At 49.4% G+C, this 16529-nt stretch overlaps 1 pseudogene; it reads left to right on the top strand.

Moving 5' to 3' along the window:
* LOC112308685 (large ribosomal subunit protein eL31-like) lies at positions 1-3487 on the top strand (annotated as a pseudogene).
* The last annotated feature ends 13042 nt before the right edge of the window (positions 3488-16529 follow it).

Genomic DNA, 16529 nt, shown 5'->3' with positions numbered 1-16529 from the left:
ATGTCTTCTCACGAGACTTTCAGGACCGAGAGGTTCCTGGTGAAGAAACGACAGCTGAATGGGCCCATTGCCCAGTGGGTTCGGGTGCAAACTGGCAATAAAATGGGGTGCAGCTGCAAGAGGAGACGTTGGGGAAGAACGAATGTGGGTTCATGAGGAATGGCACACAAGACATGGCTCCGTCTTATGTTCCGTCCAGCTTGTCTGCCCCTTGAAATCGCTAAAAAATTCACTACTGCGAATTTCACTACTGTCTGGACAGTTGTGCATTTTAATTGGGAAATTATTGAAAAAAATATTTTTCTCTGTTGTTTTTTTTCCCTACAATAGTAGGTGGTTCATTAATATGAGGCATATTAATGCCTCATATTAAAACAAAACAATAAAAAAGGAGAGAGGAGAAGAAGGAAAGAAGAAAGAGAAGAAATCATAAACAAGGGACTCTTCCTTTCTTCCCTGGAGTCCTGTGATTTATGCCCAGGGAGGTTTTGTATTCTCTGATGAGGTCTTGTGCTTAACTGTGTGGCTTTATTTAATTCTCTTGTCTCAGTTTTCTCATTCCACTTGCCCAGGAATTTCCTAACTTCTATTATCCTGTCTCATTCCCCTCTCAGAGACTTCCATCCCTAAAATCCTTTAGGGGTGATGAGAGAGTTGATTCTCTTATCAGTAACTGCTTCCTGCTGACAAGGGCCGTAGTCCCTCCCCCTGTAGGGTATGGAAGTCTCTCCCTGCCTGATATAAGGGAGACGAGGGAATGAGATCTGAGACTGGAACAGAAAGTCTGTTAGATTTTTCTAAAGTAGGGGTAGGCTGGAATCCCCAAAGCGTCATCATCTTGATATGGAATTGTATCCAGTTCAATCATCTAGTCCTGACAAGTTCATTCAGCCGAATCATTGAGTCTCATTTCAGGAGGTGGCGATGCCAATGGGTGTCTAAAATGAGGTGTATACTGTCTAAACAAGTAACCAGGTAAACAAGGTCATAGCATGCACGCTACAGAGACAGAAAGAACACAAAGATCAACGAACACAGTAGATCCTAAACCAGGTTCTGAGTCTGTAAGAGTGTCAGATGAGAAGACTTCCAAACGTAAGACTTTTGCTGAAATGAAAGTCAGCAGCGACCATCTGATAGAGGCTCTTTATCTGTGGTTTAAATGCCTCTGGTGATATCAACAGGTGCTCAGGGAAATTATGTGTGGCTCACACTGCATCACTAGTTCTCAGTAATTCCAAAACAAAGGATGGAAGAAAAATGAAACAGTAGTTTAAAAGAAAACTATAAAAATTCAGGATTCAATTCAGTTTGTAGGTGAGAAATAAAACTTTAACTGGAGTCCACTAGCCACAATTGTGCATAGTGATTTCCAGTAGAACACAATTCCTCTCCTTCAAATCACCCTCATTTTTTATCAGAGAGACTGCATTAAGTCCAGTTTTATTTTGGCCTGATTATTTACATAGATACAACATGAATAGCAATGATCATATGAGCTTTCTTAAATCTGCCTCGCTGGAATGTTACAAGGAAATTTCAGATTGAATTTTAATTTGCCCCTCAGGGCAAGGAAGCCAAGCCACACAGTCGCCTTCATGCTTTGCCTGCAATACCTACAGTTTGGGGGATTTTCTCAGGTTCTTGAGGTCTCCCAAATGTGTTGAGGTTCTTTCCTTGACACCTTTCAGGAAAGCAACCTTTGTTCCTTACCCAGAAAGACCGCCATGGACCTTCTGAATAAGCAAGGTACCAGGCCATTTCTCTGAGGGGCTTTTATTGGCTTCGAGTGTCAACCTTAATTTTTTCAGCCTTTCTGGCAACATCCAGAGTCCCGGCATGGCTCTTTTGATCACGACATTCCAGACAAAGACTTGGTTATTAAAACCATAATTGGAAACTGTCTTTATGCGTCCTATTATGAAAAAACTAGATTTTTATTGGATTTATACAAATAAACATATTGCCATGGAAATAATGCTACTCTTTCATTAAGAGTTTCCAAATTCCAGAGGGATCAGGTGGGCAGAAAAATATAAATGCCTCAATATTTCTTATGAAAGTATAATTTGCCAGATTGCTTTAAGGCAGAAATTAGTTTTCTTATGTCTGAAAAACCAAGGATTAAAAATTAGCAATATTTTTCAACAACAAGTTATAAAAGCCACCATTATCTTCAGTTTATAATGTCCCATAATTAATTTTTGTTTATCCTGATTATTTGCCAGTATTTCCATAAATCCGATTATTCAGTAGGGTTTTGCAAATCTCCATTTACTTCAAAGAGATGACCTACTCTGAAAGCTGTAATTTAAAGTTTGTCAGAGTCATTTTCATAAACTTTTCCAAATATGTAATATAGTTTTGCAAATGCATTACAGTAAAACAATGGCTATCTCCAAATTATAAAAAAAAAAAAAGAAAACAACCCCAAACCTTAAAATGACACAGTTACAGATTTGATTATAATGCAATTGATAAAGGGCTTTGCTTTCCCGCAACAATTTAAGATAATAACTAAAATTACAAATGAAAGTATATCAGAACTTCGTGCAACCTTCGAGATTTTTATATAACCCTAACAGGGGTGTCCGACGTTTTGGCACCTCTGGGCCACACTGGAAGAAGAAGAGTTGCCTTGGGCCACACATTAAATGCATTGCGACACGTAATCACAAAAAAATCTCATAATGTTTTAAGTAAACTTATGATTTGGTGTCGGGCCACATTCACAGCCATCCTGGGCTGCATGCAGTCCACAGGCCACAGGTTGGACACCCCTGCTAGAACATCTACTTTAATAATAAAAATATGTGTATACAAATAGAACATATTATTTCTTTATTTGACAGAACTTTCCATGTACTGTACGCATATCAAATAGGCCTAGTGAGTTCAAATTTTCTTCTTATTAAGGAGAAAGAACAAACCCCTGAGGCACTCCAGGGACCCATTGGAATGACACAATGCCAATTTTAGGTCAAGAAAAGTCTCTTAAAATTTAATCCCTGGGGAGGTTGTCAAATATACTTGACCAAAAGATGGTGTATCACAATACCTCACGTTCGTTCTTTCCAACCCGGGCCAGCATCAGGCCCCTTGTCGCCTGGGCTTAGAGGGCTCCTGCAGAGAAGGGTGGTGAGAAGCCGGCCGTTCTGCCATCAACAGGGTAGTGACAACAGAGCACACCATCAACACCCACAAGCGCACCCACGGAGTGGGCTTCAAGAAGCATCCCCTCGGGCACTCAGAGAGATCCAGGAACTTGCCAGGAAGGAGACGGGAACCCCAGATGTGCACATTGACCCCAGGCTCAACCACGCCGCCTGGGCCAAAGGAAGAAGGAATGTCCCGTACCCCAGCCAGGCGCTGTTGTCCAGAAAACACAATGAGGAGGAAGATTCACCAGACAGGCTCTATATGTGGGTCACCTACGTACCTGTCACCACTTTCAAAAATCTACAAAGTTAATGTGGATGAGAACTAACTGTTGATTGTCAAATAAAGTTATAAAACTGCCTTTGAAGTTTGGTTTCCTGTTTCTAGTAACAATGTAATGTGTCTGTGTATCTTAAAGTAGTTCCCAATTAAAGGATCATTTGGAAAGCTTAAAAAAAAGATTGTGTATCATTAGGAAACAATATTAAAGTATTTATTTACCCAAAGTGAAAATAAAGTTATCCAACATAACTACGGGCTAGTAAAACTTTAGTTCCTACAATAAAGAATATGAGTTTTTTTTCCCTGGCTGCTATGGTCCAGTGGATTGAGTGCCAGTCTGTGAACCGAAAGGTCGCCAGTTCGATTCCCAGTCAGGGCACATGCCTGGGTTGCAGGCCAGGTTCCCAGTTGGGGGCTTGTGAGAGGCAACCTATTGACGTATCTCTCCCACATCATGTTTCTCTCCTTCTCTTTCTCCCTCCCTTCTTCTCTCTAAAAATAAATAAATAAAATCTTAAAAAAAAAGAATATGGGTTTTTGAGTGATCAAGTACACGATTAACATGATATAACACATTATTTTTTTTTTAATATAGAATCTCTGCTTTTTAGGCATATATAGGAAAACCCTTTTCCTCTTTTACCAGACTGAAAAAAAACCAAATTCTGAATTAGCTTACTTTTGATACTTAGATGCATTTATCTAACTAAATTGATTATTCAGTTACCTGTATAATTTCCTCTCAAGGTCCCTCTTCACAGACCTTCTTCAATCTGCAGACCCTCTTTGACTTACACAGGCCCCCCGCAGTGTGCAGTCTTTCCTTCAACAAGTCGTTTTATACCTTCTACCTTCCACTACCAAACCATACAGTTTCTTTCCAACTAAACTAGAATTCTTAATTCTTAGAAGCCTTGATTTTTAGTGACAACTAAAAGTAAGTAATTACCATCCTTCAGATTGATGCTTTTTTGAACATATTGCATAACCTCTATTGCAAAGTTTCATTGGCAAACACACTCACATTTTCAAGACATACTTCAAATAAAGTATGAGATATATTCAGTAACATAACTAAATCTATTTTCTAGCTTCTCTCGAATTAAAAGCCAAAGTAGGCAAACCCAGATCAGTTAACATTTCAGTATCCTGTTATTTCAAAATATATAGATATTTATTTTCACCATTTAGCCCAGCAAAACTCAAAAGTTCCAAGTCATCGAAGACTTTGGAAAATTGTGCTTAGGCACATATATGTAATTATTACTGAAAAGTTTTATCAAAACTCTTCATTTTAGTTATATATACTTACTAGTTTTTAACAACTTTATGAGATTTTAAGGTCAACCATGACCCACGCAATTTTAGTGACATAGTAAATAAACTTATTCCTGCAAACCCAGGAAAAACAAACATATATTTTATGTTAATAACTTTAAAAGATAGGGAACTTAAACCAGGTTTATTATCAAATAGTTTTCCAGATCACATGATCCCAAAAAAAGACATTTGATGTAGCTCTTATTTTTGTCCTTGACAACTTTAGGGAGGCTGGAGGAGAGGTAGGGGAATAATCAGGCCCATTTCTCCCCGACCTTGAGGAGGCAGGAGCCCCTCCTGCTTCTGGCAACCAGCAGAGTTTCATCAGTGGCATTAATTGCCCTATTGTTCCCAGGACTTCCGGCTCCCGGGCCGCCAGGAGGATTTAGAGTGTTTAAAAGACTTATCTCTTCATTATTTTTCTTTCTGAGTTTTACAGTCTGGGAGGGAAGTGAGATCTTCTCAATTTTTAAACCATCAATTTAAATCCTTTCTGAGTAGAACCCTTAGGATGCGACAACATGAAAGCTTGCACGTCAGCAATCTTCAATTTACCAGACCTTCGGCAAAACACTTCTAATTAATCATTGACTTAGAGCCGTAAGTCGGCTAGTCAGCTAAAATCGACCTCAAGGACTCTTGATGGGATTCAGACCAAGCCTCTCCTTTTCAAAACGATAGCAAAAACAAAATACAAAGTTCAAACAAATCAGTCCTCCTCTAAAAGGGGGGACTGGGATTAGCCTTAGAAACTCACCTCCCACCACCTTCCAGGTCAGACAGACAAGAGAAACACAGGAGAACTCTCAGCAGAAACTGACTTCTTCCCATGGAGGAACAGAGAAACAAGACTAACAGACAACAAGAAAAGCAAAAAATACATAAAATCCATATACCAAAGCCGGAAGAGTGCTCCAACCAAATTCCACACTGGGGAACTGGGGTTTTTCTTGTCTCCGAGCCATGCCTACCACTGAGAGTGGCAGGGGGCGGGGGGCCTGGCTGTGCACACCGGGGACTTACCCAGTTTGGAAGTTCGGAGTCTGTTGACCCCTCAGAAAACCAGTTTACCAGATATTTGTTACAGAAAAGCCCAAATTTGGTCCCTAGACCACCAGATGGCCAAAGGCCATAAACCAGATGGACTTTCCGAGCACAAATCCAGTTTCTCACTGAAGAGTCAGGTGACCCGGGGGCTCTGAGAGCCAGAGTGCGCTCAAGGGAATCACCCAACAGCTGCTAGGGAGCTTCCAAATCTGCACGGCAGGGGCCCCGTCCAGGCGGCCAATGGGACACCCTGCCAAATACTCTGACTTAACCAGACGGTCCCCAAGTCTGCCCCATCAAAGTTGCCAGAATTGAAACTGGAGGGCAGCCGAGTCCAGGGCTGTGCTGCCAGTCACCGCTCAACCAAAAATCGGAGACAGGGAAGGGCTACAAGTGCACTTTTATTAATGTGAGAGGCTAGCAGTCTGAGAAGGTCGGGGGTTAAAACCCTAACATTCACCTTACCTTGAGCCCTCAAAAGCAAGTTTATGTAGAGAAAACTTATGAATTTGGGAGGGGGAAATTCCTAGGGGAGCACAGACCTGCTGTGTCCCTTGGGAGTGGGAGCTGAAAGGGAAGTCTGCAGCTTCTCCCCGAGCTGGCTCCTCTGTTCCAGTGGTTTAGCACTAGGACTCCTCTTCCTCTCCACCCCAGGTTAATGGCCAGGGAGGTCATGCACTTTCCGGTAAAGTCTAGCACTCAACTTTTCGGCTTTGTTTCCTTTTCTTGTCTCTGTTTGCCCATTCCACTTGCCCAAGAATTTTCCGGTTTCTTACTATCCTGTGTCAGGGCTGCCACCAGTGAGCTGTGTGACCTCGGGCGTGCCCCTTAGCTTCTCTGAGCCTCAGTTTCTCCGTGTGTTAATTAGGCACAATGGACCTTCCAGCACCATCAACCCTACAAGTGGGGCCCAGTCGAGTAGCCCCGTGGTTTTCTGGACACTGTGACCGAGTGCTCAGGAGACATTACCACTCTCCAATGGGCAGCAGCATCTGGAACCTCGCTGTCATTCAGGGTGGCCAGGCTCTTTGAATCAGTGAACCCCACCTGACTCAGTCTTCGGGTGGAGCACAGGAGGAGAGGGAGGAAAGAGCACTGGGGTAAAGTCTTTACTCTCCTGCCCCTGAGTTCCACGCTTGCCCCTCTTCCCCCAGAACCCTTCCCTTCCCTTTCTCTAGACCCATTTCCTCTTGCTCCTGGCTCCTCCCTGCTGAATAACTGCCAAATTCCTTTGATTTCTATTTTTTTGTTAAGGACTCCAGAATACAGAGGACTGCCTGGCTGGTGGGAGAGGCAGCCATGACCACAGAGGTGGTGGAGAGATGAACTTCGGCAGCGTCCAGCCTCCCTTCTGAGTTTCTGCACATCGGGCATGGGCGGTGTTGCCCGGCTGAGCTACTGCCTCTCCAGGGAAGCAGCTCGGGGTTTCTGAGGACACCACACTGGGTGGCAGGGGTGCAGGGGGCTTCCCAAAGAGAACACAGAAAGGCGGAAGTGCCGGGGGGGGGGGGGGGGCAATGTGGATCCGTGCATTGGATAAACGCTGACTGAGCTCCCCGCGGGTGCCCGTCCTGTCCTCGGTGCTGAGGGGAAGGAGGGCACAGGTCATCACTAGGAGAGATGGTTTGTGGGAATGAAAGGGGAAGGACACAGGGCTTCTGGGGAGGAGGATGAAAGCCCAGCAGGGCATGCCTCCTCTGGAGGTGGCCTCCCTGGGATCAGCCTCTACTGGCTAGGAAATAGGTGACTGAAGCCAAGCTACTTTTACCTCTCTGGGCCTCAGTTTCCACATCTGTAACATAGGGAGAGTCCTTGAGTCATGTCCAGAATCGGGGTGAGGATTCAGTGAGGGTCATTCTCGGGTGCTTGAAGAGTGCCCGGCACACTGTGGGTGACTGGATGGGTTGAGTATGATGAGGGGTGTGGGGGCAGCAGGGAAGACCTCCTGAGGGGTCTGCTCCCTGTGGGGTAAGCCCACAAGCCGGGGCAGCTCAGGGGAGTCTGCAGAGGGTCCCTGTGGGGAGTGAGGGAGGAGTGGGGCCGTCCCTGCAGTGTGGGATGCACGGGGCTGGTTTGCACCTTATGCCAGGTGTGTGGGCCCGTCTGCAGGTGGCTCTGTTTGGACCCTCTGAGCTTTATGATGCCCATGGCATTCATGGGAAAACTGAGGCTCAGAGACATTGAGACCACTTGCCAAATGTGCCTGGATGGTAAGTGGCAGAGAAGGGAGGGTCCTGTATTTACCTCCAGAAGAGGGAGGTGCCTACAGAGACAGCAGTAATGGGGGAGGGCAGGCAAGTGGCAGCCCCAGGCCCAGGATGCCTGTGAGGTCGCAGTGTCCTTGTCCTGGCCCCATAGTGTCCATAGAGCCTCTGCCAGCCTTGGCCAACAGTTTCCTGAGGGGCAGGAGAGGTGGACTGACAGAGCCCTTCTGGGTGGGGGCATGGGAGGGGCCGGTGGGCAGCAGCAGAGCACTGGGGGCACAGGCTGGTGGGGGCGTTGCTGCCTGGGCTTCACACTGCAGCCCAGCTCAGCAGGGCCCCTGGCATGGCCTGCTTCCTCCCACAGTCCCCAGCCCCTGGGCTCTCCTTGAGGAAGGGCTGGTGCTGGGGCTGGAGGAAGCTGAGCCAGGCCTGCTTGGTGCTCCAGGGGGCTTCAGGGTCAGAACTTGTGACCTCGGGCTCCTTTCCTGTAAGATGGGGGATAACAGGGCTGCTTCCAGGCTCTGACATTTTCTTATCCTGCTGACTGATTTTTCCTTTTCAATCCTTGGATTCAAAAGTCAAAATTTCCAAATCCGAAGGAAAACCCTGCATGAGCGGTTAAAACAGGGCCTTGCAGTCCAGACAGAAAGGAGGATGGGTGTCGCCCCCACAGGCGCCAGGAGCACCCGTCCACCCACATGGCCTCCCCTTCTGGTGTCCCTCTCACTCCCAGCAGTCAGGAGTGACCTTCCTCTTCCTCCAAAGTGTGCTGGGAGGTCATGGGGCCTGGCTGTTCTGCTGAAGAGCTGAACACCAAGAAGGACTCTCTGGAGGCCTGGCCCCCCCACTCCTGCCCCGCACCAGCCTCATCTGGCCCAGCCTCCTCAGGGGCAGGATGGAAGGTGGAAGCACGAGCAGGACAGGACTGGGTGTTCGTCCGAGGAAGCACTCAGCGAGCCTGGAGTGAGGACCTTCTGTGCCTCATTGTGAGAAGCAGCTGTGTGGTGGTCAAATTAAAAGTGTGGGTGCTGGCGTTCCAACCCCACTCTACTCTGACCAGCTGCATGGCTTTGGGCTGTTCCCAGACCTTTCTGTGCCTCAGTGTCCTATCTGGGCAGGTGGCGCTAATAATGGCCAGGGTTCTTCCCAGGATAACCAGGGAACAGATGCGGAAATTGGCCACAAGAAGCGCCTCCAACCCTTGAGCAGGAGCGCCCTTTGGCTGAAAACCTCGCACTGTCCCTGCTGTGGCTGGGTGCTTGTTGGGGACAGTGGGACTCCGGAAGGAAGCTGCCAACCCCCTGGCCTGTAGGGCCTGGCCCTGTCTCCTGAACTCCCAGGTGGGAAGTGGAGGAGAGTCCTCAGCCTCCCAGCCTGGTCAGGACCTGAGAGAAGTCAGACCTACCACAGGGATTAACCCATCCTAAATGAATTAACTCATCCTGGAGAGAGCTGATAAGGACAGTGTCTCTTTAGATGAGAGACATGGTATCTACTTTGTCACAGTCTCTACCACCCCATATAGTCCCCGACCCATCATCTCAGCCATACACATCACCTGCCTGGCTCCTAGAAGCCTTGCGTTTATGAAGGTAATTGGCTTACAGGAGAACTGGGCATTAACAGCTAGAACAATGTGAAAACTGACCAGGAGCTGGGAGTTCTCTCCTAGGGCAGTGCGGATTACAGGCTACCTTGGAGAAAAGGCATTCTGGAGGTCAGCGTGAACAGGCTAGCAGGGACCAGCGTGGGGATTTTGCCCAGAGAGCCGGGGGAGGGTGTGGTAGAGGCACCTGCGATGTCCGTTCTCCCCAGGCTTTTCTCACTGAGTCATCCATCTGACACACAGGTAGGATGTGGCCCTGTTTTACAGGTGAGCGCACTGAGGCAAAGAGAGGTTCAATAAGCTTCCCAAGGTCCCTCAGTTTACAGACACCAGAAAGGATCCAACCTGGGTTACGTCTGGCTGTAAAATGAGGCGCACCTCACCAGAGCCTTTGCTGCTTCCCAGTGGCCTGGGAGAGAGGACGGGACACAATCTGTGTCCACAGGGCCTGAGAGGCGTGGAGACACCCCGTTAGGGCTTCGGAGGGTGCTCGGGGCCTGGGGGAGGGAATGGGGAACCCAGGAGCAAGAGTGGGGGAGGAGGCTGCCCCAGGGCTGCAGACAGCACCCAGGAAGAGGTGCTGCCCCAGGTGGCTGGGAGGGCAAAGGTCACGCCCCCCCCTGCTCTATGGGGGGTTGGCAGGAGGTGAGAGGATGCCTTCCTCTAGACCTTCTCAGGTGAGCTGGAAGGTTATCCTTTACGATAGGCCAGCGGCCTCTTTGCTATGGTTTCTGAGTCTTCAACCAGGGCCCTGGGGCCTTTGCTGGGAGCTTGGCCTGGGGCACAGCAGCCCCTCTCACTGCCCTGGTCCCTTCCCCTCTCAGGGTCCTGTACATGTTACTTCCTCCTACGGGAGGTCAGCTCCCGGGTCACACTGACTCAGAGCCTGGAGGTCTCCTCTACAGTCTCAGAGTGGCTGTGCAACTGCCTGCGTTGGGGCCATCTCCTCAGTTCCCAGCTGCTCCCGGCCCTGAGCTCCGGACCTGACACACCGGGACGGCCACTAACAAGTGCTGTGGTGGTGGCCAGAAGGAGGCCGGCCTGCTGACACCCTGCCTCTTCCCCCTGCAGATCGTCCCCTTCACTGGGTCCATCCAAGGGGGCCTCCAGGAGGGACTTCAGGTCACTGTCAATGGGATTGTGCACCAATCCTGTGCAACCAGGTACCTGGGACTGCCTTGGCCCTCAGCCAGCCATGCTGCCTGTCAGCTCAGGTCGGCTCCGCCCACACCCTCCAAGCTGCCTGTGCCTGGCTCAGGGGACACTGGATGAGCAGGGCCTGGCCAAGGCCCACACTGTGTTGTACTCCTGCAACCTGCCAATAGCACCTGGATGCCATTATCATAGATGCCCCGTAGACACGGAGAAGCAGGAGCTCACAGTCCAAGGCAGCCAGACGCTGATTATTATGGTCTAGGATTGAACTGTGCACTCGAAAACCCAGAGATGAAAAAATAACACTTCCTTTATGACCCACCACTGCCCTCATTTACTCGAAGCCATTTGGCTTAAATGGAAATATCTAAATGTGCTGTTAAATGTACTTTGGTCACTTTCTGTTTCAAGTTCTTTTCTGGATATTACTAAGTCCATTCAAAATACAAACATCTTCTGGGCTCTGGTTCCCATCCAAGAGGGCACTTTGGGGAACAGGGAAGAGCTTGTGGCTGCCAGGCGCTCCCACCCTCCCGCAGCCCAGGGGCCTCTGCTGAGGTCCAGGTGGGGGCAGGTGGGGACTCTTCCTGATCTGGGTGGGGTCTGCGTACACGGCACACGGGAGCCCCTCTGGACACATCACCCTCTCTGGAAGCCCCTATGTCTCAGTCCAGAGGGATATTCCATCAACCCCACGTGTTCTGTCGGTTTGTTTCCTCCTCCCCACACGCACGCTCGTGGGCCGCCCTCTGTCAAGTGCCCACTTTCCACCAAAGCCTCTTGCTTCTAGGCATATTCCCGATTTGCACCTTCAGTAGAAAGTTGTCATCAGTTTTATGCCTCCTGTTAGTAGTATCAACATTTTCCTTTACCCATTTTCTACTGATTTTTAGAACGCCGCACTGGAAAGGGTAAAGTACAATGAGGACCCAGGAACACACTATATACAAATGAGGGAAACCATCAGGAAGGCAAGGGAGGCGTCCTGGGAGCAAAGCTGCCACACGGGATGTACGCGGGTTCCCACACGCACACAAGTCAGGGGCAAGAGGCCTTCCTGCTCCTTCCGTGGGCACTAACCAGCACGCTCTCTCATTCCCCGGGGCCCAGGTTTGCTGTGAACTTCCAGACCGGCTTCAGTGACCAGGACATTGCCTTCCACTTCAACCCTCGGTTTGAAGAGGGCGGGTATGTGGTCTGTAACACAAAGCAGAAAGGAAGCTGGGGGGCAGAGGAGAGGAAGATGCAAATGCCCTTGCAGAAGGGGAATCCCTTTGAGCTGCGCTTCCTGGTGCAGAGCATGGAATTCCAGGTGAGCAGGAACTCTCCTCCCTCCCTCCCGCCCACTGCCTGAGCCCCTGCCCTCTCACCCAGGGGAACAACGGCACTCACAGTGCCTCTACCGACAAAGGACCCTACACTCCCTCACCTGCATCTTCAGGGCACCTGAGCTTGGATTACTAGGGAATAAGAACTAGATGAGTCACCAGGGTGTCCCTCCGCCTCGGGTAACATGCTGATTCCATTCAGTGGCAGTAGCCATGGTCCTCTCCTGGACCTTGGGGTAAATTTTTTTTGGTGTGGTGACGTGGTTGCAGCCCTTCTCCACGACCTGGGAATGGCTCAGCGTTGCTCGGCGCTGTACGTGCTTTTGCAGGCGGAGTGGTGCTGCTGGGAGGGGAGAGGGAGGCTGTGTGAGCAGTGATGGGGGAGTGCACTCCGGCCTCAAGGTGAAGACTCTTCTGCCCAGAGCCTTTCAATGACTAAGGAACAACCTGAAAAGCGACCTGAGGCCCCCACCTCCCTCCTCACAATTTATTTCATTTCTTCATTTGTGCTTCTCAATATTTTTAATGCAAGGAAATCAGTAACTAGATGTTTGTTTTTAATTTCTTTTTTACAGGATTTTACTTATTTAATTTTAGACAGAGGGGAAAGGAGGAAGAAAGAGTTGGAGAAACATCAATGTGTGGTTGCCTCACACGCACCCCCCGCCCCCACCAGGGACTTGCCCAGAAACCCAGGCATGTGCCCTGACTGGGAAACAAACCAGTGACCATTTGGTTCACAGGTTGGCACTCAATCCACTGAGCCACACCAACCAGGCCACTAGATGGTTTTAAATGTATTTTTAAAAATTATTTCATGTAAAATAAAGCTTACCGAATTGCAATTTGTTTCCTGTTCAAAGATTAATTCCATATGTCTACACATTTTTAAAGATTTTATTTAGTTATTTTTTAGAGAGAGGGGAAGAGGAGAAAGAAAAGGAGAGAAACAGTGATGTGTGCTTGCCCTTCCTGTGCTCCCAAATAGGAATGTGGCCTGTAACCAAGGCATGTGCCCTGACTGGGAATCGAACTAGCGACCCTTTGGTTTGCAGGCCGGCATTCAATCCACTGACCTACACCAGCCAAGGCCATATGTATATGCATTATATTCATCTAGTCATCCATGGGTGGACACTGGGCTTGCTGCAGTCTCTCAGCTGTGGTGAATATGCTACTGTAAACATGGTGTACAAACATATCCTCAAGCCCCTGCTCTCACTTACTTAGGGTTTATAACCAAGAGCAGAATTGCAGGATCACGTGGTGGTAATTCCGTGCTTAGCTTTTTAAGGAACTACCATGCTGTTTTGTCCCATAGGCCTCAGCCTACTGGTACCCACTGGACATGGCCTGGGGCACTCACTTGGCCCATCCTACCTGTGGTGAACCCCCACACACATGTCCCCAACCGGAGCCATAGTGGTGGCTGATCCGGCCCTAGTGGTTCTTACCAGGACGGCAAGACGCACCTCAGCATCGTCGTCAGGGAACTTTGGAAACACGGGGTTTATTACTGACAGGTCCTGCTGGCTACATGGGAAGGTTACAGGAAGAGAGAGAGAGAGGTCAGGGTCCTGGAGTTCTGCCTTCATTGTGGTCAAGGCAGGGGTGCCTAGGTGAGAATTAGGGTGCAGGGAGGAGAAAGTGGGGTCATAGTGTGGTCAGTTACCTAGGTTACCCAAGGCGTTCTGAAGGGGAACTTATGGGTGGGGAAATCTGGATGCTAATCTAACTGTTTTGCTAGAAGCTGTTACAAGGCCGGCAGCATTCCTATTTCAGACGGGTATCTTTGAAATGGGTGCCTTAATGTTAAATGGGTGCACTTACATTACAATCAAAAAGCTAGCACCAGGCACTTACACCACATGTGTCCTTGTTATTTGTGTGTGTGTGTGTGTGTGTGTGTGACCCAGAAATGTTTTCTCCTGCTTGCAGTAGCCTTCTGTTAATGGCACAAAGTCGTGTTAGTTTCTTTCTTTGTTTTTGCCATTTAACATCGTCACACAATCCTATTCTGAAAGGCATGCTCATTAAAAACGCAGCAAAACCAAAACCTGACGACCTTAGTCACCAGATTTGTTGTGTAAGGGGAGGAACAGGGTGGAGGAGGAAGGGGTTTCTTACAAGTTTTTCACGAGGGTCACGTTTTCTCCTTCAAAGGGAGGGACTTCAAAACACAGGTGAAACAACTCAAACAGAAGTACTCCCGAAATGGAGCCGGACAGAACGGCCAGCACCATGGCCCAAGGCCCTGAGGACACTCTGACAGCCCGGCTCACTGGAGCAGCACCCCCATGCCCGCCCCCATGTCCCGCTGGGGCTCCAATAAGCTGTGTGGTCAGACAGGCTTCTAACTCCCGGTGAACTCAACTGGGCCCCAAACCCACGGGCATCTTCCCTGACCTCCCCGCATGGCTCCTGAGGTCCGATAGCCAGGGCTCTCATCTGTGGAGAAGGGCCAAGGCTGTGAGGGGGGAATCTACACCAGCCCCCAAACCTGCCCTCACAAACTACAGTATATACCATACATAACGATTCTGTCTTACATATTCACTGTCATGCTGACCTGCTGCAAAGTGTGACTTTGGAAAGAACAACGACGCAGTGGGAGACAACACTGACCTCCCCTAGGTAACTTCTCATGGTTCTTGTACCACATTCCAAGCCCCGCTAGTCCCCCGTCCAAGGAGAAATACTAGGTCCTCAAGGGCGTCTCGGACCCAGCTCTGAGGGTCACTTAGTTCTGGCTCAGTCAGGACCAGTCCTCTTTTTCCTTCCTGACAGCACCCAGGACCCTGCAAGCACCGAAGACCGAGCTGCTGGCTGAGGTGAAGTGAAACTCACTCCATTTGAAGAGCTGAGCCTAAGAAATGGCCATCATCGGTCTGGCTGGGTTCCAGCCAAAGGGACAGACAGATGGGAAGAAACTGTGCAGCCGCGGGAGGAGAAGGGGAAAGGAGGGAGAACGAGAGAGGTGGGCAAGCAGAGGACCTGTGCAGGGCAGGCTGGAGGAGGTGGGATCGCTTGAGGGGCCCCGGTCAGAGGGGCTCTTAGAACCAGGTGAAGAGTCTGTGGCATAATGGAGACAGGAAGGAGCCCATGCCCTTTCCCTTGCCTCCTCACTGCAGGCCCTCAGGACCCCTTCCCAAGGGCTGGATGCAAATCTCAACACTGGAACAGCCCCTTAGGACTGAGCTCTCCCAAACCAAAGTGGGAAGTCTGATCCCAGCCCAGGGCTCCACTACACTACATTTTCATAGCAGCCCCGGCCCCCTCTTCAATGCCCACCAACAGGGCAAAGGGCTCTTCCTCCACATCCTCGTCCAAGTTTGTCATTTTCTGGTTTTTCGGTGGTGGCCATCCTCAAGGGTGGGAAGTGGCGGATGCACAGTTTGAACAGCTCTTTCTATCTAGATGCTAGAACCTACAACCTGGGAACAGGGTCTGGGATTTTGAGGAAGAGTGCTCTGAGAAGGAACTTAGCCTAGGGCCACCCCTTTCCTCCTTAAGATTGGAGGATGCCACCCAGTGTCTCAATTAGGCCAAGAACGCCCTGCCTTGCAGAGCTCGGGCAGGGGGCCCTGGGGCTCTCAGTGTGGGTTGGACTTGCTGTTAGTCACCCCCAAAGCACAGGTGATAGATACTCTGTGATTACCTGCAGAACTCTAGCTGTCCCTGTTCTCCCCGGGACACCTGGGGCTCCGGGAGTTCTTGGGTTTTTTCCACAGTACTTTATTGAGCTCGTGTACGTAAAGTAAAACGCACAGGCCCTAGTGTGCCTGCTGACTTCTTGTGTAAGTAAAACAGCTGTGTGACCAGCATCCAGGTCAAGTTCCAGGGCATTTCCAGCACCCAGAAGATGCCTTCATGCCCTCCCAGCTTCCTTGTTCCATCTGAAGTACTCTGATGTGGACTGTGTCCCGGTTCCTTTCTCTGGCTGGGGCGGTTGTGTCATGTGAACTCCAAAGTGTCTTCCTTCCTCCTCCTTTTATGCACATTTCTGTTCTTCCCACTTTGGAGCCAAGGTGAGTAACGCTGCCATGGACACGGGCGTACGTTCTCACCCCTCTTGAGTTGTTTTCCTAAGTTGTATTATTTCACAGTCTCACCTGCAAGGAATGAGAGTCCCTCTTGTTCCATATGCCGATCAACAAAGACATTGTCCCCAGTGTCCCTGTGTTGCAGAGATTTGCAAAGAATTTGTCTTCCTTTCCCTCCTGTCTGCTCCAGCGGTGCCCTCTGCCCCTCCAGTCGGTTAGATTCTAGTTGATCCAGGAGTATGATGGGGGTGCAGGTTGGGCCGAGGGGATGCCAGAGCCTCTCCGGGAAGCCAGCCTTTGCAAATTCTGGTGCATCTAGACAAGGTTCAGGAACGAAGAGGTGCAGACATATGCATGACCCCAGGGCACCTTCCACCCACTTGGC

The sequence above is a fragment of the Desmodus rotundus genome, chromosome 9 (genome assembly GCF_022682495.2).
Source record: "Desmodus rotundus isolate HL8 chromosome 9, HLdesRot8A.1, whole genome shotgun sequence".
Taxonomy (NCBI): domain Eukaryota; kingdom Metazoa; phylum Chordata; class Mammalia; order Chiroptera; family Phyllostomidae; genus Desmodus; species Desmodus rotundus.
The sequence above is the reverse complement of the archived record's forward strand: the minus strand, read 5'-3'. Positions and strand labels throughout refer to the sequence as shown.